The sequence below is a fragment of the Urtica dioica genome, chromosome 3 (assembly GCF_054948205.1).
Source record: "Urtica dioica subsp. dioica isolate 48M chromosome 3, U.dioica_male_clone48M_v1_H2, whole genome shotgun sequence".
Lineage (NCBI taxonomy): Eukaryota > Viridiplantae > Streptophyta > Magnoliopsida > Rosales > Urticaceae > Urtica > Urtica dioica.
In genome coordinates, this window is record NC_142758.1 from 5550596 (window position 1) to 5576022 (window position 25427).

Consider the following 25427-nt stretch of genomic DNA (forward strand, 5'->3'; position numbering starts at 1 on the left):
CCAAGCGGCGAGACGAGGTGGCCAAGTCCGCAGGGCTTCCCCGGCCGTCTGACTTAGAGGCCTCGGGCGCCGAACCTGCAATAATTCCATCTGAATCATTCTTGGACGAGATTCACTCCAACGACCCCCTAGGGTCGGATTCGGAGGGTCCTGGAGAGGACCTGGAGGCTTCCCCTGCGATGGGGAGAGCGGAGTGTAGCGGGAAAGTACTGGAGATGGCCAGGGCGGCCTTTATGCCAGCGGAGTCTTCGGACTATGCTTTCGGGAAGTCCTTGGAGAGGACCGCTTGTATGGAGTGGGCGGCTCTGTTGCCCCCGAGGGCTTAGACTGGAAGGGGGTCGATGCCTCGAGCATGCTCACCACCCGAGTCCTCAGCACGCTCCGGGAGACGTACAACATCCTTCCCTCGGTGGGGCTGCTTAGACCTGCCTCGACGATGCGATGAACCCGGAGGGTTCGGGCGAATCCATCTTACCTGGTTTGTCGGCGGCCGCGATGCGCACCTTGACCGCCCAAGAGGAAGAGCGCGCCTCGGCCTTCCTCGTCGGGGAATCGGCGTCTCGAGACGGCGTTGATTGCTCTGGTATCGACGTTCCGAGCTTCCTCTCGCTAGCCAGCTTTAGGAACCTACGGAAGCGGTTCAACATCCCGCAATCCGTATCGCTATTACGGCCCCTACCCGATGACCTTCCGATGTTGGAAATGATCTAGGGTTTAAGAAAAAGTTTAACGCTTCGGTAAGCAGCGGAATTTAAAAATTTTCTTTTAACTAGTAAAACGTTTTTTTACTAACCTAGACAAAGAGCAGGCACATGAAAATAAAAACTATTATGAGCATAAAAGATTACTTAACCTTTTAGAAGCTTGAACGTTGGGAAGCTTTTGGAAAGTTGCAACGTTCGTCTCCCCCTTCGCATCACGTCTCTCTTCTTTCCTTGGCAACTCGAGCAACCACGAAAGTTTCTATCACTAAATCACTCGAGAGAAAAGGAATTAGTGAGTGGGCACTTTTAAACACTACGACTTAAGAACAAGTCTCAAAGTGGAAGAGCTAAAACGCTAGGTCAAATGAGGACCTAGGTGCCAAAACAAAAACGAAATTGACTAGAGAGAGAGAGAGAGGAGTCGGCCACAAGGTCTAGAGAGAGAGTCTCTCAATCTCTAACTTATGTGGAATGACTAGAATGAGAGGAATGCGGGTCCTATTTATAGGAGAAGGGTTGGCCTTGGAAAGAAATAGTTTCCTCTTTTTCCAAGCATTCATGAGGAAATCTTATTTCCTCTTTTTCCCTTGCTTTGCACGTCCAACATAGGCTTCAATAAGCCTTGGATTTGTTTCCTCATTTAGTTTTGTCTCTCTCTTTCCCTTGTGTTGGCCGAAACTATACTTTCCTCATAGAGGAAATTTGTTTCCTCTTTTTCTTTTGGCAAGTATCTTGATACATTCATGCACAAAATATTCTCTCTTTTCCTTTGGGTAGTGGGCGCGTAAAACAATTCTAGAAAGGCCTTCTAGAAGCTTTTCCATTTGTTCATGACAACATGAAAAAGGCCCATTAAGAATTTTCAATAAAATTCTTATGAAATGAAATTAATCCACAAGGCCCAATAATTATAATTTGGCCGAGTGACATTAAGTCATCAAATGACCCTATCAAAAAATTTATTGACATTCATTTCATCCTATGTCTTAAAAGACAAAAATACCCTTTTGACAATTTTCACAAAACTTGTCTCGTTTTTGTTTTGACATGGCTTCTAGTTTAACTATTCCTACTCGATGTGATTTGTGACAGTGACCTCATGGATCCAAATGAACAAAACTTGAGCTAAACACTTGGACTCAAAAGTTCACAAACCTTTTGCAAGTTTAGCTTAATGTCAACTGACTCCACTAAAGAGTCGACACTAAAAATCTCTCGGTTCAAATGAATTTATTTTCTACTCAAGAATTCAACAAAATTATGATGAGCGGATCCACTGAATATTATCTGTGTTTACCCTTCATGAATATCATCAGCTAGTCGGGATTTACGAAATTACCATTTTACCCTTCTAGCTGTTATTTCCTCAACTCATTTGTCGCTTGTGAATAAGTTAGAAACAATGTATTGACGAGGAGCTAACAAGTCACATTGTTTCATCCAAAAGAGTCAGGACTCAATTTGGACACTGGCCAGTTCATTTATTCACATTCCAAGGAACAAAGCATGAGGTGATATACATTGCATTTCAGCAATCTTGTACATGGATTCCATATCTATGAGAACTTCACAAAGTTACTCATGACATTCTCACAACTTAGTACTTCACCAATAGGCCCTGTTCAGAATCACATAGTGAGTCTGAACTCTGACTTTCTCAAATGAGAATACGTAAGTTGTGAATGGCATGTCTCATTTCAGGATTAAGGTAAGCACGATGCAATTCATACGTAGTGACTTCGAGACATAAGAGGTTAAATGGTTTGTTCTTATTTTGTCTCTAGAAGTGCACTGGTCTATTCAGTACCTTCGGAAGATACCTAGAAGAACTATAGAGTCCCCAAATCTCAATGCCTCATAACCAGACATATAGATTCTTCTAACAATCATACTGAGGTCAATAGTCCTTTGACCCTTAGATTGCGAATATATCATTTTAAGCAAACTACGAAGAGTTTGGTCATGCAAATCTACATTTGTCTCTTCGTAAGTTGTTTAGTTTGTTTATGGACTAAAGACTAATGTTTTATCATAAAGCTTCAAATAGACACGGAAGAATGAATGAACGTTTCAACTTTTTATTAATGAATAAACAATTACAAGCAAGAGTCTTCGTGAGACTTTATTACATCAAATGTAAAAAATAAAGACTACAACTCTTCTTGTGGGCACCATTGACAACAAACTCCCACTTGACTCAAAGAAGATGTGTGTAGTCCTTCATGCCTAATCCCTCTCGATGTTGGTCGAAGACCTTGTTCGCTAGGGCCTTGGTGAATGGATCTGCTAGGTTGTCCACCGTTGAGATCTTCTTCACTTCCACGTCTCTGCGTTGCACGATCTCTCGAATCAAATGGTATTTCCTCTCAATATGTTTAGAGCGCTTATGGCTTCGAGGTTCCTTTGAGTTAGCGACAGCCCCATTATTATCACAATAAAGGGTCATGGGCTCTTCGACGTTTGGAACAACTTTCAAATACTTAAGGAATTTTCTAAGCCATACAGCCTCTTTGGATGCTTCACAAGCAGCCACATATTCTGCTTCCATTGTAGAGTCAGCAATGCAAGATCTCTTAATACTCCTCCACACAACAGCTCCACCATTAAGGATGAACACAGATCTCGAAGTGGATTTCCTGGAATCCTTATCCTCTTGAAAATCGGAGTCGGTATATCCCGTCATAGTCAGGTCAGTACCTGAGTATGTAAGCATCAAGTTCCTAGTTCTTCGAAGATACTTGAGAACATGCTTAACAGTAATCCAGTGCTCGGGTCCAGGGTTGGATTGGAAACGGCTAACTACGCCAACGGCGAAACATATATCAGGTCTGGACATTCAGGAAGGCTGTCTTGACATCCATTTGCTAGATCTCATAGTCGAGAGCTGCAACTATGGATAGGAGTATGCGGATGAATTTAAGCATCGCGACTCGCGAGAAGGTTTCTTCATAGTCAATCCCTTCTTGTTGGGTATAACCCTTAGCCACAAGTCGTGCTTTGAACGTCTCGACGTTTCCATCCGGACCCCTTTTCTTCTTGTATATCCACTTACACCCTACGGGTTTAATCCCTTCAGGAAGGTCTACAAGTTTCCAGACTTTGTTGACATACATCGAGTGCATTTCAACTTTCATGGCGTCAAGCCAAAGGTTTGATTCAGAATAAGCCATCGCTTGGCTATAGGAAACAAGATCATCCATGTCAGAGACGGCTACGAGAGAGTCTCCATAGGAAATGTACCTGTCAGGCTTTTGAGTAGCCCTCCCTCTACGTCGAAGTACTACTTGACGAGATTCTGAAGAGTTAGGTTGTGTTTCAGTTGGGGTCAGAACAGTTCTTACAGATGAGGTAGAAGCTTCCTCACCCAACTTTTCTTCAAGCACAATTTTGCTTCTAGGTTTTACATCTTTCATAAAGTCCTCCTCAAGGAAACGAGCATTCGTGTTAACGAAAGTCTTATCGTCCTCGTAACTCTAGAAGACGAAACCTTTGGTTTCCTTTGGAAATCCCACAAACAAGCACAATTTTGACCTACTAGCCAACTTGCTAGTCTTTTGCCTTAGCACATGTGCAGCCCCAAATTCGGATGTGACCCAGATTTACTTTATGGCCAGTCCATCGTTCATAAGGAGTACCAGGAACCGTTTTGGACGGAACTTGGTTCAGAATATAAACGGCTGTTTCGAGGGCATATCCCCAAAAGGAAGGAGGGAGTGTTGAGTATCTCATCATTGATCTAACCATCTCCATAAGATTTCGATTTCTTCTCTCTGACACTCCGTTTTGTTGAGGTGTGCCAGGTGCGGTAATCTGAGAAGCGATACCTTCTTCTTTAAGAAAGTCATCGAACTCTCCAGACATATACTCACCACCTCGATCAGATCGAAGGGTTTTGATCACTATGCCAGTTTGCTTTTCCACTACAACCCTAAAGACCTTAAATACGTTAAAGGTCTTGGATTTGTGTTTGAGCAAATAGACAAAACCATATCGCGAGTAATCATCGTTGAAGGTAACGAAGTATTCGTATCCTCCACGTGCCTGTTGGTTGAGCGGACCACATACATCAGAATGTACTAGTTCCAACAACTCAGTGGCTCTTCGACCCTTATCGGAGAAAGGTCGCTTAGTCATTTTTCCTTCTATGCAGGATTCACAAGTAGGTAGTGAACCTATTGCAGAGGCTTGGAGTGGACCGTCCCTCACAAGTCTCTTAATCCTATCTAGACTGATGTGACCAAGTCTTAAGTGCCATAGGTATGTTGGTTTTGTTAGATCGGAGGATTCAGAAAGTTTGATCCTCTTTGGCTCCCTAATTAGATCATTATCTATTTCGGTGCCTAAAAGAGAAGGTTGAGTGGGATAAATGTAGAAAAGAGCACTCTTCATACATGCATCAGTGACAAAAGAATTATCAGGAAACGAAATACGAATTCCATTCTTAATGAACTTTAAACAATAATCTTGCTCAAGAAGACGAGCAACGGATATTAAGTTCTTCCCAAAGGTAGGAACAAAATAAACATTATTCAAGTTTAAAGTGCGGTCTTCAAAAGACAGTGTCACGGATCCTACAGCCTTCGCAGACACCAGGCTCCCATTACCCCATTTGAAACAGAACTCGCCTTCCTCTAAGCTTTTGGTTTTCTTGAAACCATTCAAGGAACAACAAATATGGTTAGTAGCAGCGGAGTCAAGAATCCACGTTGATACATTATCAGCTACTAAGCATGCTTCGGTAACTAGTACAATACTATGTTCCTTTGCTTTGAGATAGGTAGGACAGTTCTTTTTATCGGCCTTGTGAGGTCTCTTCTTAGTTCCAGAGGTGGAGGCCTTTTTCTCAGTAGCTTGTGCCTCTCCTTGATTCCTCTTTCTCTTAGTGAGACCTACAACAGTGTGAAGTTTCTTCATAAGCTTGGTAACAATGTACTCTAGCTTGTTTATGGAGTAGTTCATCTTGGAGGTATCAAGAGATGCGGGGAGAGTTTCTAAGATCATATCTATGACATTCTTCCCATCAATCTCAGATCCTAGGAGTTCCATTTTATTCAGATAACTAATGATCAGTATCATAAAGTCTCTAACAGGAGTCCTAGCCTTCATGTGACAGTTCATAAACTGTCGGACTACTTGTTGCCTTGCTTGACGCATTTGCCCTCCAAACATCTCATGGAGATTGTTGAGCATGTCGGCGGCAGTCTCGATGTCACGATGTTGTTGTTGCAACACATTGTTCATTAATACTAAGATATAGCACCTCACAATCTCATCGGAGCAGAGCCAGGCTGCCAAGGCGTTTTTGTCCTCTTTAGTCGAATCATCATTCGTTTGATGAGGACACGGGGTGGTGAGTACCCATTTGTGCTTGTTAACGGTAAGGATGATATCGAGGTTACGTTTCGAATATACGTAGTTTGAGTTTGTTCGAGGAAAGGATGATTGAGATATGTTTGAGAGACATGTTGCTTAATTAAGTTGAAACAAGTTTATGATTAGTCTTTGGTTTAGGATTTAAGTTTGTTTAAGACTTGATAAAATCCAAAGGTGTTATAAACCAAACGATAATTTACTCCCTCAAGAGAAGGCCGCAAAAAATCTCCATTTATAAGTAAATGACACATCATTAATGCTTAGCCAAGATGTCAATACATCAATTTTGACTAGCCACCTTTTAAATTGGTTTGATCACTCACATCCTTTCGCAGAGCCTCAAGGGAGGATTAGTAGGGATTGAGCCTAATTGTGCAACCAACCACTTAGTCCAAAAGATCAACTTTGAAAAACAATTCCCCGAAGGGGAGGCCTTGTCATCATCGTCTCACTCTCGGACGTAGCTCATTGAGCAATGATCGAAGCAAAAACGCCTTGGAGTACTCCCATTTAAGAGAGGGTCGCAAGGGCGGCTCTTAGTCCCACGTTAATTGCTTCTTTCATTAGTGTTGGGGATCGTGGGTTACAAACAACAAGTATAACCCTCCCACTTAGTTTTTGGAGTTGGTTCATCGACTCTTATAAGTTCGGAAACGGATTTCCTAGTTAGAGAGCGATAGAGCGGACAACTATAAGAGAATCCTAGATCTTCATGTTCAGAGCAGTGTTAGTGCATAAAGGCACAAGGGACATCCTCGGATCTTTTCCTATTTTCTATTTCGGGAACGTGCATGAGGGAAGTGTGAACTTCAACTCACTCGAACACTTGAAAGTTTGAGATTACACATCTTTTTATTTTTCGGCTTGTCTACAAGGAGACCTCCCACTTAAATTTTCAAGACCTTATAGATTTTGAACATATGTGATATAGATATAGTTTTGAAAACATTTTGAAAACTTATTTGATTTGGATGACAAAATATTTTCAAGTTTGAAAACGAAAACGGTTTTTCAAGATTCAAACTAGTTTTGTAAAATTCAATTTCAATTAAACTTTCAAAAATCAAAACATTTTAATCTTTCACATCATGTTTATAATCTTTTAAAAAACATTTTTGCTCAAGAAAATTTTATCATTAGAGTTCTATAACTCATGGTAGTGGGGCTGAAAATCCGGATTTCTAAAAAACTGGACTTTCGGAACAGCCGCGCACCTCGGAGTAAAATCGCCATAACTGGCGGCTCCGATGTCCTTTTGACCCAAAACCGGTGGCATTGGAAAGAGGACAGACAGACCTTTAATTTGAATAAAGAATCATTAAATTTGGATTTCCGAGAAGAGAGTTATGCAACTTTTACTGCGGATTTTGCTCCAGCTCGAAGAAAAAGAAATAATTAAAGTTCGGTCTTTTTAGGTGCGAAAAAGAATCGAGTGTAACGGAACGTTTTAGGAAGTTGTTAAAGCTTTTATTTGTGATTTATTAGCAAAGGTAATAACATGATATAAAATAAATAACAACAAGCATAAAACGATTCAAGCAAATAAAAGAAACTAGTAAGACAAGAAAACTAGTCACAAAATTTACTCGAAATTTCTCAAACCTTTAAAACACGTTTTTCAATATATAAAATCAAAAACTTTTAGAACTGATTCTAATGTGTTTTAATAACATCCCAAACTCATAGAAAATCAACATGATTTTTAATTTAAAGGCAAGAGCAATAAATTAAAAAAAAATCTAAGAAAACAATTCTAACTTGTCACAAAATTAGTAAACTTTCGAAAACGATTTTCAAGCTCATAATTTAAATACATGTACATGCATATCTTTGACCATAGCTCTAATACCATTTGTTGGAAATGATCTAGGGTTTAAGAAAAAGTTTAACGCTTCGGTAAGCGGCGGAATTTAAAAATTTTCTTTTAACTAGTAAAACGTTTTTTACTAGCATAGACAAAGAGCAGACACATGTAAATAAAAACTATTATGAGCATAAAAGATTACTTAACCTTTTAGAAGCTTGAACGTTGAGAAGCTTTTTGGAAAGTTGCAACGTTCGTCTCCCCCTTCCCAGCACGTCTATCTTCTTTCCTCGGCAACTTGAGCAACCACGAAAGTTTCTATCACTAAATCACTCGAGATAAAAGGAATTAGTGAGTGGGCACTTTTAAACACTACGACTTAAGAACAAGTCTCAAAGTCGAAGAGCTAAAACACTAGGTCAAATGAGGACCTAGGTGCCAAAACAAAAACGAAATTGACTAGAGAGAGAGAGAGGAGTCGGCCACAAGGTCTAGAGAGAGAGAGTCTCTCAATCTCTAACTTATGTGGAATGACTAGAATGAGAGGAATGCGGGTCCTATTTATAGGAGAAGGGTTGGCCTTGGAAAGAAATAGTTTCCTCTTTTTCCGAGCATTCATGAGGAAATCTTATTTCCTCTTTTTCCCTTGCTTTGCACGTCCAACATAGGCTTCAATAAGCCTTGGATTTGTTTCCTCATTTAGTTTTGTCTCTCTCTTTCCCTTGTGTTGGCCGAAACTATACTTTCCTCATAGAGGAAATTTGTTTCCTCTTTTTCTTTTGGAAAGTATCTTGATACATTCATGCACAAAATATTCTCTCTTTTCCTTTGGGTAGTGGGCGCGTAAAACAATTCTAGAAAGGCCTTCTAGAAGCTTTTCCATTTGTTCATGACAACATGAAAAAGGCCCATTAAGAATTTTCAATAAAATTCTTATGAAATGAAATTAATCCACAAGGCCCAATAATTATAATTTGGCCGAGTGACATTAAGTTATCAAATGACCCTGTCAAAAAATTTATTGACATTCATTTCATCCTATGTCTCAAAAGACAAAAATACCCTTTTGACAATTTTCACAAAACTTGTCTCGTTTTTGTTTTGACTTGGCTTCTAGTTTAACTATTCCTACTCGATGTTATTTGTGACAGTGACCTCATGGATCCAAATGAACAAAGCTTGAGCTAAACACTTGGACTCAAAAGTTCACAAACCTTTTCCAAGTTTAGCTTAATGTCAACTGACTCCACTAAAGAATTGACACTGAAAATCTCTCGGTTCAAATGAATTTATTTTCTACTCAAGAATTCAACAAAATTATGATGAGCGGATCCACTGAATATTATCTGTGTTTACCCTTCATGAATATCATCAGCTAGTCGGGATTTACGAAATTACCATTTTACCCTTCTAGCTGTTATTTCCTCAACTCCTTTGTCGCTTGTGAATAAGTTAGAAACAATGTATTGACGAGGAGCTAACAAGTCACATTGTTTCATCCAAAAGAGTCAGGACTCAATTTGGACACTGGCCAGTTCATTTATTCGCATTCCAAGGAACAAAGCATGAGGTGATATACATTGCATTTCAACAATCTTGTACATGAATTCCATATCTATGAGAACTTCACAAAGTTACTCATGACATTCTCACAACTTAGTACTTCACCAATAGGCCCTGTTCAGAATCACATAGTGAGTCCGAACTCTGACTTTCTCAAATGAGAATACGTAAGTTGTGAAATGGCATGTCTCATTTCAGGATTAAGGTAAGCACGATGCAATTCATACGTAGTGACTTCGAGACACAAGAGGTTAAATGGTTTGTCCTTATTTTGTCTCTAGAAGTGCACTGGTCTATTCAGTACCTTCGGAATATACCTAGAAGAACTATAGAGTCTCCAACTCTCAATGCCCCATAACCAGACATCATAGATTCTCCTAACAATCGTACTGAGGTCAATAGTCCTTTGACCCTTAGATTGCGAATATATCGTTTTAAGCAAACTACGAAGAGTTTGTTCATGCAAATCTACATTTGTCTCTTCGTAAGTTGTTAAGTTTGTTTATGGACTAAAGACTAAGGTTTTATCATAAAGCTTCAAACATACAAGGAAGAATGAATGAACGTTTCATCTTTTTATTAATGAATAAGCAATTACAAGAAAGAGTCTTCGTGAGACTTTATTACATCAAATGTACAAAATAAAGACTACAACTCTTCTTGTGGGCACCATTGACAACATCCGACTCGCCCATGAAAGGGGTACGCCGCCGTTCATGAGACGAGCCTTCAGGGGGGACTATGATTGCCCTTTCAGCCTGTGATCCAGGATCTCCTAGTCCGGTTAAACGTTCACGCATCGCAGATGTCTCCATCCTTCTATCGCGTGGTGGATGCGTGTCATATGATGCTCTACCGGGAGAAGAACAGGGTCGTGACGGCTGACAACATTAGGAATCTTGTGTCCGTCCATGGCGTCCCCGGGAAACTAGGCTTCTACAAGGTTCAACACCGCAAGCGCTTTCCCATACTCACTAAGCTGTCTTCGAAGAATCGATACCCTTGGGTGTGGGTGTCCGAATCCGCCTTTAGGGCGACACCTCTTGTCTTCGGGCCCGTGGTCGACTTCCCGGCCGATCGCGGCACCAAGAACTCTGAGCTCGCGCTCGTGATTGGAGTTGTTCCGGACGCGAGGCGACAGGGGTCGCTCTTCGAGTCCCCGGATCTCATGGTGACTACCGGGTGGTTCATACCTAGTGTCGAGGTGCCTCGTTGTTCTCCTCGGGACGGCGAGACCCAGTCGGGCCCTGAGCCTGAGGCGGGGGGTTCCTCCGCCCCACCCCTCGATGTGGGGGGTATTAAACATTTTCATGCTATCGCGTTGTATATTGTTTGTGTTTTACCTCGCTCTAACCGTTTGACTTTTTATCTTTTTTTTTAATGACAGGTGCCATGGCTTGAGACCCTTCGCGCGTGAGATTGCCTAGGGCGCAACCCACTGCTGATGCCGTTGCCGCGGCCCGCTCTCGGAATGAAGCTCGCCGCGGGGGATCGCCCGTGCGGGGGATCGAACAAGCGGCCTTCGTCGTCGATCTCTCTCAGCTCACCCTCTTGTCAGAAACGCGTTCACACATCGGCGGCAAAAGGATGGTATGGAATCGATGCTCCTAGCAGAAGCGGCGGAGCTGAGGGGCCAATGTTCCCAAGGGATTCTAGAAACCCTTTTGAGGGACTTTAAAGGTCTGCTGACGACGAGCGACATGGAGTACTTCCAGAACGGGATCAGCGACGCTCGAAAGGTACGACCCATTTCTTGGTTTATGCAAGACTGCCATACTTATTATGATTGTGCGTGTGCCATCCACTCTTGTAGATGCTTGCACGCCAAGAGCGGGGCGACCGTATTCTTTGGGACCTGCTGCGACGGATGCAGAACATGAAGGCGGACATGGAAAGCGCCGCGGCCGACCACACTGTCGCCTTCGAGGGGGTCCGACCAGCCCAGGAGTTTCAAGCACTCGAGGAGGAGTCGAAGCGAGCCCGCGAGGAGGTGGCCCGTCTACGCGCGGAGCTGGCCGCCGAGAAGTCACTGCGAGCGCCCAAGTAGGCGTCTCGAGAGAAGGCGGAGCAGTCGGCCGACACCTTCCTAGGGGAGACGAGGAAACTCCAGGCACTGCTCTCAGGCCGGATGAAGAGCTGAAGATCGTCCACGCTCGACTATCGGCGAACGAGATCTCCCGCGTCAAGGCGGAGAGGGAGTGGAACTCCTTACTGGTGGAGATGCAACCCATCATCGAGGAGAAGGATGATGCCGTGCGGGCTAAGGCGGATCTGGAGGACGATTGGGATATCGCTCTAGAGAAGGCCCGTTACGCGGCCGCGGTACGGGTTCGTGACGCGACCGCGAAGGAGAACACGTCTCGCACAACCACCTTCTCTTTCTTTGACGGCATGTTCCCCCCATTAGACGACGTGCCCCAGGCGGACGATCCCTGCCCCCAAGTTCCCGCGGAGGCTGCCCAGTCAACGAACTGTCCCCGTGATGGAAAGGCCATCGATGGGTCGAGCATTCCCCCACCTGAGATTGATGAGGAGCAAGTCGATTTTGGTTCCGAGTAGCTAGCTCTGCTTTGATTATTCGCGCACTTGTTTAGCGCTTGCTTTCTTTTATGCTTTTCTTTTGGATATTTGTCATATTCTCTTTTTTTGGTTGGTTGTTTCCGTGACGTTGATCATTTTTATTAAAACTTTTCTGGTTTGCCGTGCGTCTTATTTTCTCGATTTACTATGTATAGCGTAATCGATTCATGCAATCCGGCTGATGCGTGTCTGACGAACCTCGGTTTACTATGTCTAGCGTAACCGATCTGCACGGCTTAGTGCCATACTTAGTGGCTAGGTTTTCCGTGGACATTGGCTAGACCAATTTTGTCCGGCGGGCGCAAGCCTTTGAAACCCATTGGCGACTCGCTGCCTCTCGGCGCACGAGCTGGGCGGCTAGCGGTCCCCTTTCCTGGCATGTACGCTACCCGTTGGCGTGCGCGTCGCGTATCAGGACGGGCTCGGAGTAAGCGCAGTTCCCAGCGAGCGTGGTACCTGTCGGTACGTGCATCGCATTTTGGGTTTTGACTGCTTTCTTAGGGTTAGCGTCCGGTCCGCGGATGCAACCCGTTGGCGATTCGCTACCTTTCGACGCTCGAGACACTCGTGTAGCCGTGCGAGGGCATCGCACGAAGGGTGTATACCTGTTAGCCCCCCGAGTTTCTTGGGTACTCGTAGAGGAGACTAGAAATTATAACAATGTGCAATAGAGTTGAAGATGAAATGTGATCCCATTATTGTGTGAAAGAAAATAAAATTACATCCCATGGCCATTGGCCTTGTTCAAATCTGAAATTGTCACTTAACAAAATTAAAAATAAAATGGAAAAAGCAAAAAGAGCTGAGGGCGAGCTTTATTGGTAGTACTGTCTTAGATGCTCGGCGTTCCAAGGGTGAGTGAACACAAGCCCTTCTAGGTTCTCAAGCTCGTACGTGCCACCATGTATGGCTCGGCCACACGATATGGGCCTTCCTAGGTGGGTCCCAAGACTCCTACCCCTTGCACCTTGGTGTTTTGGAACACTTTCCTAAGGACGAGGCTCCCATCGGCAAACTTCCGGAGCTTGACCTTGGAGTTGTAGTACCTCTCGACCTTCCTTTTCTGCGCTGCGAGGCAGGTTAGCGGGTCTGCCCTTTTCTCATCTATGAGGTCTAGCTCGAGCCTCATCGCCTCATCGTTGGCGGTTTCTTCGAATTCTTCGATGCGGAGAGTCAGAAGTTTGGTCTCAACGGGGACTACGGCTTCGACGCCGAATGCGAGTGCGAACGGGGTTTCGCCGGTTGCATTTCGCGCGGTCATTCGGTATTCCCACAAGACTGTAGGAAGCTCCTCGGCCCACGCCCCCTTTCTTTCTTCTACTTCTTCTTTAGGTTCTCCTTGATCGTTTTATTGACCGCTTCGACTTGACCATTGGCCCGAGGATGACGGGGGGAGGAGAAAGTATTGTTGATCCCCAATTGCTCGCATATGTCGCGGATGCACGCATTATCGAACTGCTTCCCATTGTCGGTCACGATCGAGGCAGGGATCCCGAAGCGACAGATGATGTTCTTCCAAATGAAATTGGTCGTGTTCGCCTCCGTGATCTTTGCCAATGGTTCCGCCTCCACCCATTTTGTGAAGTAATCAATGACCATGATTGCGTGCTTGTATTGACGCGGGGCCGTAGGTAACTCGCCGATGAGGTCGATCCCCCACTTCTTGAAGGGTCGAGGCACGATGATCGGGCATAGCGGCGCAGGTGCCTGGCGTGGGACATGGGCGAACCTCTAGCATTTGTCGCACTTTTTGGCCCACTTGTGGGAGTCTTTTTTCAAGGTTGGCCAAAAATATCCGAGCCTTAGGAGTTTCAGAGTCAGGGAGTGCCTGGCGGCGTGGTTCCCGCATAGCCCCTCGTGCACCTCACGGAGCGCGTTCTTTGTCTCGACTTCGTCTAAGCACCGGAGGAGAGGCATCGAATGCCCTCTCTTGAACAGGGTGTCCCCCCTCATCGTGTACTTGGGTGCCAAGCTCCTTAGCTTTCTCTCTTCCTCCTTGTTCTCATGAAACGATACCTCACTTGAGGTATTCTACGAGTGGCGTCATCCACGACGGCGGTGGTGCGTCGTTGATCACTCCTACGTCACATCTCAAGACGTAGGGTCGGGTCAATACTTCTATTGGAACATTGCCTTCTCCTTCTTCGTCTATCCCCGACGCAAGGCGCGCCAGGGCATCGGCGTCGATGTTCGCCTCGCAAGGGACCTGGACTATGTCAAACCACGAAAGAGCTTCGAGGTTCTTTTACATCTTGGATAGGTATGCGATCATGCTTGGCTCCTTAGCTGTGTAGTCGCCCTTCACCTGGTTCACAATTAGTTGCGAGTCGCAGTGGATGCCCAGGTTCCGAATTTCTAGCTTGTTTGCCAACTCCAAGCCAACGATCAGAGCTTTGTACTCCGCCTCGTTGTTAGAGGCCTTGAATTCGAATCGCAAAGCGTACCTCAATTTTTCCCTATCGGGGTTTGTGAGTATGACACCGGCGCCAGCCCCCCGGGCGTTTGATGCGCCGTCCACGTGCAAGTCCCAGATCGGCCCTATCGGGTTATTAGTCCTTTTCCTTGCTGGCCCGTCGTGGCCGTTCTTCTTGTCTTCCTTGTCTTCGTCCGTTGGGGGTGTGCTAGTGAACTCCGCTACAAAGTCTGGAAGGGCCTGACCTTTGATAGCGGTTCTCGGTTGACACTCTACCCCGTACTCTCCCAGCTCTTGAGACCATATGGTCATTCGTGACGAGGTCCCTTTTTGCAGAGCTTTTTCGATGGGATGTCCGGTGAGCACCGTGATAGGATGTGCTTGAAAGTAGGGGCAAAATTTTCTCGCGCTCATGACGAGGGCGAGGGACAATCTTTCGATTTCTGGGTATCGAGTCTTGGCGTCGAGGAGCGCCTTGCTAACATAGTATACCGGCCATTGGACCTTGTTTTCCTCGCATATCAGACCGCACTCACGGCCTTGTCGGAAACTGCGAGATAGATGTACAGGGTCTCACCGTCCTTAGGCTTTGCGAGGAACGGAGGGGAGCCCTCTCACACTCTTCCGTCCACACGAATCCATCGGTCTTCTTTAATGCCTTGAAGAACGGTTGGCACCTGTCGGTGGCTTTGGACACGAATCGTGTCAGGGCGGCGATTCTTCATGTCAAACTTTGTACTTCTTTATCCTTCTGCGGCAACCTCATTTCCAAGATCGCCTTGATTTTTTTGTGATTAGCCTCAATCCCACGGTGGCTCACCATGTAGCTCAAGAATTTCCCAAACTCAACCCCGAAAGCGCACTTGTTGGGATTGAGCTTCATTTTGTAACGCCGCAGGATTGTGAACATCTCCCTGAGGTCTCGGATGTGGTCATGGGCCTTGAGACTTTTGACTAGCATGTCGTCTACGTAGACCTCAATTGTCTTGCCAATCTGGTTGGCGAACATTCGATTTACCAGCCTTTGATACGTAGCACCCGCGTTTTTGAGGCCAAAGGGCATGACCTTGTAACAGTAGAGTCCGCGGTTCGTAACAAAGGTGGTCTTGATTTAATCCGGCTCGTGCATGCGGATCTGATTATACCCTGAATAGGCGTCCATAAAGCTTAGCAGCTCATGGCCCACCATGGCATCCACAAGCTATTAGATCCTCGGGAGAGGGAAGCTGTCCTTCGTGCAGGCCTTGTTGAGATCTTTATAGTCAATGCAGATCCGCCACTCCCCGTTCGACTTCTTCACCATTACGACATTTGACACCCACTTGGGGTGTTCCACCTCTCTAATGAAATTGGCGGCGAGAAGTTTGTCAACCTCTTCACCAATGGCTTGGTATCTCTTCCAACTTAAAGCCTGTCTCGGTTGGACGCATTCGGTCACCCTCTTGTCGTCGTTGAGGCAGTGTACCATTATCTCGAGGTTGATCCCCGGTATGTCGGCATGTGTCCATGCGAAGACGTCCTTGAACTCGCGGAGGAAGGTCGTAAGTTGGAGTCAGATCTCGGTCGGGAGCTGGGCGCCTATCTTGTCTACCTGGTCTGGCTTGGCGTTGTCCAGCACGACGGAAACGAGGTCATCCGTTGCCTCCACTTTCCGACGCTCGACATCGTCCCTTTGGTCCAACTCCCCAAAGGTGCCTCCTTCCTCGATCTTGCACGGGAACTTGTCTCCGAGTTGGAAGACGTTGCTCACCATCTTCCCCTTCACCTTACCGTCCACCCCCTGAATGTAGCACATTCTCGCCATCGATTGGTCTCCCAACATTATGGCGATTCCCTTCTCTGTCGGGAATTTCATCATCAAATGATAGGTGGAAGTTATGGCCTTCAGACGGTTGAGAGTCGGGCGACCTACGATGATGTTGTAGGCAGAAGGTTGATCCACAACTAGGAAAGACATGATGTGAGTGACCTCGATTCCCCCAGGAGTCCCGAAGGTAACTGGGAGGTCGATGGTGCCTTCCGTCATCACCCTCTCCCCGGAGAAGCCGAAGAGTTGTGTCGAGACCGGAGTTGGTCTTAGTCCGGTCAGCTTCATCCTGTCCAGAGCTGATTTGAAGATGTGTCGGCCGAGCTGCCGTTGTCAATCAGAATTCTCCGGACGAGATTGTTAGCAACTCGCGCCGAGACGACTATCACGTCGTTGTGCGGGTGTAGTACCCGCACCGCCTCTTGGTTGGTGAAAAACATGGACTCAAAGGGGGTTGGTGGTGGAACCTCGTACGTGTGGTTGATGTGATGGGCTATCTTCCCTTGGGAGACTTCCCGCATGTACTTCTTTCTCCGTGTGCTTGAGTTCCCAAGTTCGGGTCCTCCCATAATTGAGCCCACAACGTGCATTTGTGAGCTTTCCGGTTCATTATTTGTTGTTCGGTCAGTAACGATCACCGTCGGCTTACCCTTCTTTTCGTGCCGCGAGCGTTCTACGCTTGCCGCGGCCGTCCCGATTGTTCTGAGGACGTATTCCTTCAATTTCCCATCTTGGATGAGGGCTTCAATCTGACGTTTGAGTTGGTAGCATTCGGACGTCAGATGCCCATGGTTCTGGTGGTATTCGCAAAACTTGCTTTGATCCCGTTTCGCAGGATCCTTCGTGAGAGGAGCGGGACTTCCCGGCTTGTAGCGGTGCAAAGCCAGGATCCGCTCTTGCGGGGTGTTGAGAGGGGTGAATGCTGAGAACTTTCGGAAGCTGTCAACATGCGAGGGCCTTGGCCCGGGGAGGGAGCGACCGTTAGGGGTCTGGCCTCCCTTATTTTTCCTCTTTCAAGGGTCGGGGCGATCCCTGTCCTGATTGTCACGACGACGACCGCTTTGTCCCCCAACTTTCCGACCGTCTCAGCCATCGAGATAGTCCTCGATCCCCATGTAAGTGCGGGCTCTTGACATGAGCTCCGCCATGTCTCTTAGGACCTTTCCTACAATGGATTTGAGGAAGTCGCTCGTGTAGGTTCCCTCCGTGATCGATGTGATGGCGTCCTTATCGTCGAACCCTTCAACCTTGTGGGATTGTTCGGTGAAGCGAGCTAGATACTGCCTCAGGGTCTCGTCTCTCCCTTGTCGGATGGACAAGAGGTACTTCGTCGATTTCTTTTGTGCCACTAGAGTGGCAAATAGAGCGAGGAATGCCTCTCGCAAGGCTCAGAAGGATTGGATGCTTCCCGGCCTTAGACTTTGGAACCACTCGAACCTCGACCCAGTGAGAGTCAGGCTGAATGCTTGGCACAAGGTGGCATCCGACTACCCTTGCATCGACATCCACGTCTTATAGTGTTGGATGTGGAAGTTCGGGTCCGTCCACCCGTCGTAAGGAGGGATGGACGGTAGCTTGAAGTTCCTGACGCATGGCTGCGCAAGGATTTGAGCGGCAAAGGGAGAGTAAGATTCCTCGATCCCGTCGTACGGTCTTTGTCCTCCCGATTCCCTCATCTCGATGATTTGGTTTTGGAGGCTTTGGATCATCGTTACCATGTCAAGCCCGTTGGCGGGGTTGACCGCCGGGACCACGGGAGTCGCCTGTCGGCACTCATTGGATGCTTGGTCCCCGACGTTGGCCTGAGGTCGGAGAGTGTCCCTTCGGGAGTTAAGCCTTTCACGGAGGTCCTCCCCTCGAGAGTTCCTCTGTGCCGTTAAGTGCTCTCTCAGATCCCCGCTTCGTGCTTGGCGGGGCGAGCCGACCCTTGGTCGGGCCGTCTGGTGGGCGTCTTGGCTATCGGCCCCATCATCATCGGGGGTGGCTCTCTCCCTGGCGAGGGGCTGTGTTCGGCCACCTCTTGAAACCGAGTGGGCAAGCCCCCGAGAATGGGAGCGTGAGCATTGACGTGTCGGCGGGGCTAGCCCGGCCGTGGCATCCCTCATCCTTTCGGACCGGGAGAGTACAAGGCTAGGGGTTGCCTCGTCGGTCCTAGACTCCCCCTCGTAGTCGGGGTCGGAGTCGCCATGGCTGGGACCACCCTCGACATCGTAGTCGAGAAGGGTAGCGATAAGCGTACTATCCATGCCTGGATGGTCTAGGAGCTCGGCGAGCCTCCGAGCCGTGTCCTCTCGGAGGACGGCTTCAGGATCGGTCGCCGGGTCTCGGGCCTTGGCTCTCATTATCATGAGGCTGCCCTCCCAGACGGTGTGCCAGGTTTCTTAGGCCGTACCTCGAGCCGGTCGCTCGAGTGCCCGCAGAGTTGGTTGGAACTTGACTCATCTTTCGAGAGTCGTAGGGGTTGTAGCAAAGGTGGTTGGAAGGTAGAGCGTTGCCAAGGTTGGGAGGTCCCCTCCTTCTAGCGCCAAAATGTTGTCGCTCATTTTTGGACAACTATTTAGGAGCCCCAAACGGTTCGACCCAAGGCCAAACCAAGTGGTTGCGTTCGGGCTCGAGCGTCTCGAACTCGGTATCCCGAGTTCTCCCTAGCTGTGAATGGTGTTTGACTTGTCCGTCGTTGGTCCTGCAAGAGAAGGAAACGATGAACTACAAAGGGGAAACAGAGGGGGTGCCTCTGTTTACCTCTCCGACGCTCAACATTAGGAGGATTGAGGTGGGATATAGAGGGTTTAGTGTTCAAAGGGCTGAAACTTGAGAGAAACGAGCAAAGTACGAGTTCAGCAGCGTTTCAGTACTCAATTTCGGATTACCTTTGGGAGAGGACGGACCTCTGAATTTATAGGTGACTAAGGGTGTCACGACCCGCAGGACACCTATCGTCCTCGGAACGCGACCTTTCCCATAACATCATCATAAATCATTTATATTTTCAAATGAAATGAACATAAAACATTTTCAAACGTCATTTACAAAACGTTTATTAAACAAACAGCGGAAATAAAAATTAATTTACATATAAGGAATAACAAGGGTTCCTAGAGCTAGTCCGCTAAAAACTGGTAAAAATTTTCGCTTTTAGAAGAGTTACAAAAATGCGGACTACTCTAGCTTGCTATTCGTAAGCACGGGCCCAAAATCGTGCTTACCGAGTTCAAAACATAAAAATAGTTTCAGGCCAATTATCTAGACGTTATTATATTATAAAAGTTCTTTCAAAAACCATATAAAAACTTTCACGAGCGCATAAGCTCGGTTTTAAAAACCCGATACTCATTTCCCAAAAAGACATTTCCTATGCCACAGGTCGTCATGAGATCTACCTTGACTAGCACTCCTGTTTCGCCTGAGCTTTTCCTTTATCTACAAGGAGAGGGATTTATGGGGTGAGTCACACCGACTCAGTAAGCAGGATATCTAACCTAGCACTACATGAGATGCATGGTTGCAGACAATAAAATGCAGATGACAGCAGATGATAGATTCTAAAGAATAAAGAAGTTCCATTATTCAATCAGCATAACAAAATTTCATTCCATCAACAGAGACATAATCAGTTTTAGAACCCCGTTCTAAAACAATCAAAGATATAATCATATAGGAATCCGGCTAACAACCGTCTTCCTAGAAACTCATCCATCTCACTCATACCGACGCCTTACATCAGTGGACTGGCCAATCAACACTTCAGTCCGCAGCCGTTCATGAGAGATGAGTAAACCGTTCTGGGAACTTGAGCCTAGCCCTCAGAAGGCCGAAGTTTTAATGTCTGGGATCCACTAGCACATGTAGGAGGGCCTTGACGCGCGTATGGTAGAGGGGAGCAAACCCTCACCAATCCCTGGTTGGTCCAGGGTTTCATATTTCCCTCAGGACAGGTAAGCCACTCATCGACTTACCTGAAGCCACCCATCGACTTCCCATTAAAGGGCCTTCAGGAATGCCACTCGCTACATTGCCGACAAGAGTTCGTTATGTTTTACAGGAGCTGTCTACAGCCTACCTGCCTATCCTATTACAGGAGGAGATCTTATCGGGATAAAGCTCGTCATTAACATTATTAGTTTCATATTATGGCTCTTTACGTATTTTAGAAGGAGTCGTCGACAGCTGTGAGGCTAGACCTTCTCCTAGAACAGTTCCTCTCGGGATTGAATCCGGAGGACACCGTCTTTCCTCCTCCTGTTATCCTCCTCATCAGGACAAAGGGTTAAAAACCTATTACAGAAGCCCAACAAAGTTTTAAAGGCTTCAAGGTTCTTAACTTGCTAATCGTTTAACCCTGCCATTTTATTATCTTATTAGTTAGTGGCCGAAGCCTTATTCGGTCATCTTGTCTAACTGAGGGTTTCTCTTTGTTTTAGGATTAACGAAAAAAACATAAACAATTACTCTACTAGGCACCATTCCCCTTTTGGCGCCTCAAACTTAAATCCCACTTACCCGGAATAGTTCATCGGAGAACTTGATGAATTCCGGAGTTTTCTTGCTTTACACGCTTTCCGAGACTCTACACGTCCTGAAGCGCCAACACGTTCCGAAGCGTCGAGAAACTAAAACCCGAAATTGAAATCTCATTAGTCAATGATTCGGGAGGTGATGTCAAGCTTAAGGTTTGTTATCAGGATTCACTGCGAGTTGATTCAGGGGTTCGAGAATTTAATTCACTTATTTCCCGGCTTTTCGGAATTTAAACTTATTCAAGACTCGTACGAATTCGTACCAGAGAACGAGTACGAAATAAAATCCAAATAATTGATTAACGAGTCTTAAATAAATTAAACGAATAATCCGAAAAATCATACAAACCGAGAATTCCAAAGCGAATTAAATTGACTTCTTAAACGTTAAATAAATAATCATAAATTATTTATTTAAATATAGGAAATACATCACATAACCAAATCCAAGAGTATTTAAACGCTATAAGCGATTTAAAAAAACTCACGAGTTTATCGAGCTTTAACTACGATAACTCTTTTCTCAAAATTTCAAAATCCGGCTTCATTGCCTTTGACTCGTCCGGTTCCCGCTCGTCCGTGTGAATCTGCAATCAAGTCACCGAATCCGATAACGAGTCAATTCCACAATTTCAAACTCGTATCAATTCCAAAATCCAAACCCTGACATCTCAAACCCGAACCCGAACCAATTCTAGTAAACGTAACGCGAGGCTCATAAATCATGACAACATAGTCAGACCGAAGCAAACAGCCAAAACCAAGCCTACGGCCACAACAAACACACAGCCAAAACAAGTCACACGGCTATAACAACCACACGGTCAAACAACACACTCGGCCAAAATGAGCAATCTTAAAGAAAATTCGTCCAAAACAACCACTACACTTCTAACAACAATTCTCAGTAACATCTGAACATCAAACCTGTTTAAAAACGCCTCAAAATCACTAAACAACTCGGAAAAATCAAAAGCCCTATATATAGAACTTCCAAACCCTAGTTCTTAGTGATTTTCGGCCAAAAATCAAATTCATGAGCAAAATCAACAAAAATCCAAAACTCATCACATCAATATCATCATTAAGCAGCAACCACTCCGGAAAAACAACTCAAGATCACCAAACCACGCTTAGAAGCAAAACCCCCAAATCAATTTCATGAAACCCTAACATCACGAAATTAATTTTGGGTTTTGATTTCTTACCCAATCTTTTCGTGGATTTGGACTCTCCGGGGTGTATCCTCTCTCCCGGCGCTCGCTTCCCGGTCGGCCGGCCACAGCGTGCTCGCGGCGGCGCTCGCTCCTTCTCAGCCCGCGCGCGCGTCCAGTGACTTCGGGTCTCGGTCTCGGTGGCTGTCGGCCGAGCTCTTCCTCCGCGAGCTCACTCCCCCGCTCTCTTCCTCTCTCTCGCTCTCTCTCTCTCTCTCGATCTCTCTTCTCTTTTCTTTTTTTTTTTCTTTTCTTCTTTCTCTGTTTTTTTTTCTTCGTGGGTTTGTTCAATCTTTTAGGCTGGTGGGTTTTATTTTCTGCGGCTAGGGCTTAATGAAGAAGGTAATTGATGAGGATAAATGAAGAGTTGGCAAGATAAGAACAAGTCTCACCATGACACATGTGTGATGACGAGGCAAGTAAAATTGATTCCTAAATTTGCCAAAGAATCCTCAAAAATATCTATTTCTTACAAAACCTTCCCAACATCTTTCCTTCTATTGCAATTAACTCCTGAAAACAATTGTTACAACCACGTCCTTTTCATATAATTATTTAATTAAATCCATAACCGAACGGATTATAATTATGTGATTCGAACCGAGAATTTTCTCGTTCGTTCTCGATTAATTAAAATATATTTAAGGTTTTCTCGGAATTAATTCTCATCCTTGAGAATTTATTTTCTTAAATTAAATTCCGGAATATTTCATCGGAAAATAATTTATTATTCGAGACGAACCCGATAAATCCTTTATTTATTCCGAGATTTTCCATTACCTTAAAATATTTTAAATTAACTCGATAAACTTCAACGTCCATAATTCATTCAAATCGAGAGAGATATAATCTCATTTATTTATTTCCGAGAGAGAGAATCATAGAGAGATGACATTCAGGCAGCTAGGTTGTGCGATTCTCACAAAGGGGTGTTTGGAGAACCCCTTGGCCGAGTGAAAGTGGGCCGGCCATTGGCGGAGTGAAGCTCGGTCGGTCAGTGGCCGGGTGAGGGAGGGAAGGCTGGGGCGGCCATTGGCCGGGCGAGAACGTTGTGTTGTCGCACGAAAATGAACAACTATTTAAAACCTCGGGCGGTTTGATCCAAGGCCGGACCAAGTGATCGCTACCGGGCCAAGAGTGTGAACTTGATAGTCTCGAGCTAGAGTTTTCTCCGATCAACCCGCCTCTCGGGAGAGGAAAGGGGTGAGGAGGAGGAGTGACCGTGCTTTGGTTGTCGGCTGCCTACGTACTTGTGTGTGGGATCAGGTCAGAACGTAGTTCAAGCGTGTAGGACGCTGTATGAGGCCCGGAGCCTTGGTGGAGAAGCGTACTCGACGAAGGAGACGGGGCGCGAGGAGTCCTCGGCGGCGTCTCAGGACTTCGGAGATCGCGAGCGCGAGAGAGAATGCGTGTTTTCTCTCTTTTGGAGACGTGGAAGACTCTAAGTCAAGAGTTCCTTGTTGTGGCGGAGATTCCGGACGCGTAGGCGATTCCTAGTCGGAAATGCCGGACGCGTAGATCGCGCGTGCGTCTAGCGTGTTAGACGCGTGAGGGGACCTCTAGTCGAGCACCCTAGGGGCGTGCCTGAGCACCGGAGAATGTTCGGTCAGAGGGAGCGACGTCCGGGAAGTCCCCGTGAGTGCTTCGGAACCTCTGAGAACGGGGGAGAGAGAAGAGAGACTGCTTCAGGCCAAATATGGCATCCAGAGAAGCAGTGAAGAGTAAGAAATCAAGCGTGTCGATAAAAGATGAAGGGATGACTTTCCCCTCAGTGGGAGGCGGTTTATATAGGTGTTTGAGGATCCTAAGGGGGTCCTTTGGCGTCCATGTGGGACTAGGAACGCGCGCGGCATCAATTGGAGGCACACAACCCGCGGGGCTCATCGCGCGGCGCAGAACCCGCGGCGCAGGATCCGCGGCGCTCGATCTGCGTCGCTCATCGCGCGGCGCGGCCTTGGTCGAGCGCGGCGCGCGCTGGGCTTCTTTTCTGCGGGCTTTTCGCGATCGTCTCGCTTCCGGGCCCGTTGAGCTATTGTGGGCATGGTATTTTGGGTTATGACACAAATGTTTGTTTGACGGATAGGACTCGAGTTGATGCTCGACTCGAGGAACGAAGGTCGACTCGAGGAGACCGACTCGAGGAGACCGACTCAAGGCTCGACTCGAGGAGACTGACTCAAGGCTCGACTCGAGGAGCGAAACTCGACTCGAGGAGACCGACTCAAGGCTCGACTCGAGGAGCGAAGCTCGACTCGAGGAGACTGACTCAAGGCTCGACTCGAGGAGCGAAGCTCGACTCACAACTCGAGGGGCTAAGCTCGACTCAAGGAGTCAAGAGTTTGGACGAGGGTTTGAAGACTTGCCGCTCTTCAGGACCTCCGGCCTGACCATCGGCCCTTTGAGCGACGTGCCTTCTTGGCGTCTCAGGTTTTCCGAAAACGACCGACAATATTAGCCCCCCAAGTTCATTGCTCGGGAGGCCCCGGGCGGTGAACTTTTAGTTATTTCCGCCGGGTGTTTGAGGAAAATAGACTTCCCAGAGCTTCACTGTTGCGAAGCATTTGTGATTATAAAGAATGCTCTCACAATTGTAAGTGCTCTTTCTCGCTTTTCCGTCTTTCTCGACACGAGTGTGTGATCGACACGTGGAGGGGGATCCAAGCGGATAGGAGGCGTAGTTCGACGTGGGCGAGGCAAACGCGTTGGCGTCCGTCGCTCTAGCCCCGGAGCCATGGGGATATGCGTGCGCAAGTAGGGCGTGCATTTGTGCAGAGGCGTACCAGCGTGTCGCGGTCAGTTGGTCTTTTGGTGAAGTCACGTTTTGTTTAAGGATATTTTCAAGCGGAGTCTGTGGGACTCGATGGTGAATAGCAGGGCGACGATCGTGTAATCGTGACCAATTAGGGGAAGATCATGGCAACCATCTCGGCCAGCTTGGAAGGCGACTGCACTTTTGCATTTCACAAAGGCGTGCTCGTTCCGAGGCCCCGGAGACGGAGGCTGATGCTGTGGGCCGATGCTCCGAGAAGACGGAGTGGTACCTGGCGGAAGGCTCTGCCGCACCGGAGGGCTTCGACTGCTCGGGGGTCAACACTCAAAGTTTGACCGCGCACCAAGCATAAGTCGGTCTCACGGGGCATCCGCCATCCCAGCCCTGGCGACGCTTCTCCGTCTGCGTTCGGAAGATCGGCCCTTATTCCCTAGACGTGAGTGCGGGTCTCTGCTTTGGCTAACCTTTTCTTCAGGTTGTTACAGGTGCTTGCTCGAGGAGCGGGACTCGACTCGAGGAGACTGACTCAAGGCTCGATTCGAGGAGCGAAGCTTGACTCGAGGAGACTGACTCAAGGCTCGACTCGAGGAGCGAAGCTCGACTCGAGGAGACTGAATCCAGTCTCAACTCAAGGAGCGAAGCTCAACTCGGGGAGCCGACTCAAGTCTCAACTCGAGGGGCT

General features: G+C 46.8%; 1 long non-coding RNA gene across 1 annotated transcript; it reads right to left on the minus strand.

The window, feature by feature from the left end:
* Positions 1–19356: 19356 nt before the first annotated feature.
* Positions 19357–22271, minus strand: LOC149402222 (uncharacterized). The gene is made up of 4 exons (XR_016296191.1): positions 21970–22271; positions 21250–21348; positions 20745–20854; positions 19357–19664 (listed from the first exon to the last, which is right to left on the minus strand). It is a non-coding gene; the product is annotated as an uncharacterized LOC149402222 (long non-coding RNA).
* Positions 22272–25427: the final 3156 nt, after the last annotated feature.